Source organism: Amblyomma americanum, chromosome 2, assembly GCF_052857255.1.
Source record: "Amblyomma americanum isolate KBUSLIRL-KWMA chromosome 2, ASM5285725v1, whole genome shotgun sequence".
Classification (NCBI taxonomy): Eukaryota; Metazoa; Arthropoda; class Arachnida; order Ixodida; family Ixodidae; genus Amblyomma; species Amblyomma americanum.
This window is the reverse complement of record NC_135498.1, coordinates 61919826-61923571: the sequence shown is the minus strand read 5'-3', so window position 1 is coordinate 61923571 and position 3746 is coordinate 61919826. Positions and strand designations below refer to the sequence as shown.

Here is a 3746-nt window from a genome sequence, read left to right as displayed (position 1 = left end):
ATGCGAAACGTCACCGTCCTGTTTCCTCTACAGTTGTCACTGCATTCGAGCCCCCGCATCCTCTTTCGGTGTTTCGACCAATCAGGTGTGGCCACTCATGACGGTTTTGATTATAGTCGGAATACAGACTGAGATAGCAAAACGCATGATTCCATTTACATGGTCTGTTCTTCGTAGTGTTCTTCCAATTTTCGGTCCTTTTGTGGAAGTTTTCCGCTGGCGTGACTAGTCGCTAATGAACCTATCAAGTCTTTTACAGTATTCAGTGCATGCAGAGCTACTGATAAAAACTGCGTCCAGCGTAATTTGGGCGGAGAATGCCTATATCGTAGTCTTGGCAGTGATCGTCATCTTGTGGCCTTGCTGATGAAGACATGAAAGATGATATCATCTCTCTGGATAGCGTATCATTGTCGGGGGTGTAGCTCAGAGGTAGAGCGCTCGCTTTGCATGTGAGAAGTCCCGGGTTCAAACCCCGGCACCTCCACGGGATCTTTTTATTTGCGCAGCGGCCCTTTTTTTCCCCTTGCTGTGCGCTGAAGAATATTTATGCTAAACACTTCATTTCTATTCGAACGTGCCTGCAGCTTTACTGCGACTATTTTTCGGCGTGAAACTATCAGTGTGCTTCGATTGACACTGTGCAACTGTGCATGCACCTTGCTGTAGCAATAGCAGCTTAGCAGGAACGCAGTCAACCCTTCCGTAACAAACCTGCCGGTAGCGCAGATGGCGTTCTTAATATCAGAAGTTCGCAGTAAACTGATAACATTTTACAGCCACTAATGCTACGTCCTACAAAAGGGGCGTTTATTTGATTAAAAAACACAGTTATGTGCGCATACCTCTTCCAAGCAGCTGACAGCATCGCTCCGCTTTCTAAGCTTTCCAGCTCAGTCATGTTCTCCTCGCTGGGACCTGCGCTGTTGACGTTCTGCTTTAGGGGCGCAGCATAGCTAATCGCTGTTCAAGCCTTCACGGCAGCTGGTGAATTCAGCCTCGTTAATCAGAATTCTGGCTGTCAGGCATTGATAATGCAGAAGAGATGCAGCACCGTCCTGTCTTCTTTGTTCCTGGTCTTCTCTGTGCGTTTTATTTATGTGCGAATCTTTTCTGCATTATGGATAGCAACCAACTAGCCCAAACCACTGTGCTACTGTCAGGTATTGCTAGTACTTGATTTACAATGGAGCCGTTTGAGCACGTTTCTTGGATGTTGAAGTCCGCACCAACGAAGTCATCCCAGAAGATTTGTGACCAGCTGCGCATCAACGACGCGGTGCCACTGCGGCTAATCGCACGGATTAATGACAAAGTGACGTGTCGTTCTTGGGCCCACGCAGCGAAGAAAGCACATCGGCAAACTTAACACTAAAGCTTCACTCTCTAGTTTGTGTGCGTTGTCTACACTTTGCAGCAGAACAAAATGTGGAGAGCCGCATGTGATCAGCGAGCCCACCACTACTTTCAAGCTTATCAGATCGCTTCCATCGGTTTAATCTCAACCGTGCACAGTAGCTTCCTCTCGTTTATTTTTCTGTCTAGCGCGCACCGCACTTTTTTATATTTTAGACGCATTTCCACACGAACAATATACAGACAATTGTTGACCATGCAGATCATCGGCACGGGCCGACAATTACCTACATTTTCAGGGCCGCCGTATTTCATTGATTTTTTGGTTCGTCAAGATCTTACCGGGGTGTTCTCATCGAGGCCGGGAGAAATACCTCACTCTGGCCGCTTAATGGAGGGCGTGTTTTGCGACTGTGGGTCGAGTTCACAGCGCCTCCTCGTTCACTATTCCAGACTTTTGTGGCCACAATTGTTAGCTGTACCTGAAGAGCATTTCTACTGTCATAGCACAGTTCGGCGGTAGCAGCGCCCTCGTTTGTAATAAGCGAGCGTTTGTTACTTTTAAAGAATTTATAAGTGTAATCGACTTTAGTGTTTTTAGCGGGAACAGGAGTTCGCTGATATTGTAGGGCAGTCTGATTTTAATCCAAGCGGATTGTAATCTTTATATTATTATTTTGTACGGTTAATTTTGCTCAGTAACTGCAGGTTATAATGGCTGCTCAACTGCAAAGTGCCCTACAGAAGGTCTTAATCCCGGGTGTAACAAAACGCTCATTCTTCTTGCAACCTTCATTGGTCCGTCATGCGTGTCATGTAAGAAACAGGGTGATGTTCATCGCAATTCAAAACATTGCTAACATTTTTGCTATAGGAAATGTAGTCTACCCTAATGTCTGCCCTAATGTACCCTAATATCAACCCTAATGTACAGTATGGTCCAATGTTAAAGGAAACATGCGGTCGCGTGTCATTGGCTTTCCGCGAGGCGCTGCTGCGGAAAGCCGGAAAGAATGCCGACCTGATTATGGTCCGGAGTTTTTTTCGGCATTCTGTCCCCTTGCATGCATCTCATTTTTCACACCTACAACGGATCGATTACCTCTTCTCGCTGCTGAATTGGCTTTTTCCATTCTGTGGTCGCGTTTCGTGCGAAGTAAGCAACATTTTCGCAGGACTAGATTATCCACGTGCCGCGAATATTTGCAGTGTTTATTCGTTTTTCAAATCTGCCGCGACACCACCTTATCGCTTTGTTTGCGACGCAAGACGCGACTAGATTTATCTCGATTGATCGCAGCCAGGCAAAGCTGATTCTACGTTGTTCCGGAATGTTCTAGTAACTTTGCGGCCTTTATCTCGAATGTTCGCTATCAGCTTTAAATTGAGCACGGCCGACAGCGGCGGGCATTCTGTTCGACGACCGCCGAGCACGCTTGTCGCTTCGCCGCCGCCGAGTGATTCAGTCCATTTTGGGTGCAAGTCAGCCCAATAAACAGTTCTTTTAGAAGATCCTTTCGTCCGTCTTCATCGCTGCCTCGACTGCCGTCACCACTACGTGACATCTGGTGGAGGTGCGGGGTAGCCTTCCATGTTCCGGACGCCCCCTTCAAGTCGTGAAGCCAGCCCTGAGCGCTTCGCACCCGAGGACGAGCCAGCAGCTCAGCGAGCCAGCCGACGTCTCCAGGGAGAGGAGCCTGAGTTCGGGAAACTGCCGGACCGCACAAGACAGCGAAAAGACGCGGCTACGAGCACCGCAATCTCGCCGAAGATGTCGACACCGATCATACTGCAGCAGCCGCGGGTGCCGCCAACTTTCAATGGATCCCTAGGCGAAGACCCTGAAGAATGGTTGGATCAATTTGAGCGCGTGGCGTCATTCAACAAGTGGGATGATGCGGCAAAGATTGGACACGTTTTTTTCTCATTGGATGGCTCCGCACGCACGTGGTACGAAAACTACGAGTCGTCCCTTACGACATGGGAGCTATTCAAGAGAGAACTATTGAAGGTATTTACCAGTGTCGTGAGGAAAGAAAGAGCCGAACGACTCCTCGAGTCCAGGATCCAGCTTCCGAATGAGCCCGTCCGCAGCTACGTCGAGGAGATGAAGCGCCTATTTCGCCGCGCCGATCCCGGGATGACCGAGGAAAAGAAAGTTCAGTTCTTAATGCGCGGCGTAAAAGAAAAACTCTTTGGCAGCCTCGTCCGTCAGCCGCCAAAAACGGTCGAGGAATTCATGCAGGAAGCCTGCACGATTGAGAAGACCCTCGACGTCCGAGCTCGGCAGTACAACCGCCCTTCCTCTGCCTATGCAATCCGTTCGGACACGCCGGCCACCACCAGCGACAGCTTGCGGGACGTTATCCGCGAAATCGTCCGAGAGGAGC

At 49.2% G+C, this 3746-nt stretch overlaps 1 non-coding gene across 1 annotated transcript; it reads left to right on the top strand.

Annotated features, from left to right (window-relative positions):
* Positions 1–415: 415 nt before the first annotated feature.
* Positions 416–487, top strand: TRNAA-UGC (transfer RNA alanine (anticodon UGC)). Its single transcript has one exon. It is a non-coding gene; the product is annotated as a tRNA-Ala (tRNA).
* The last annotated feature ends 3259 nt before the right edge of the window (positions 488–3746 follow it).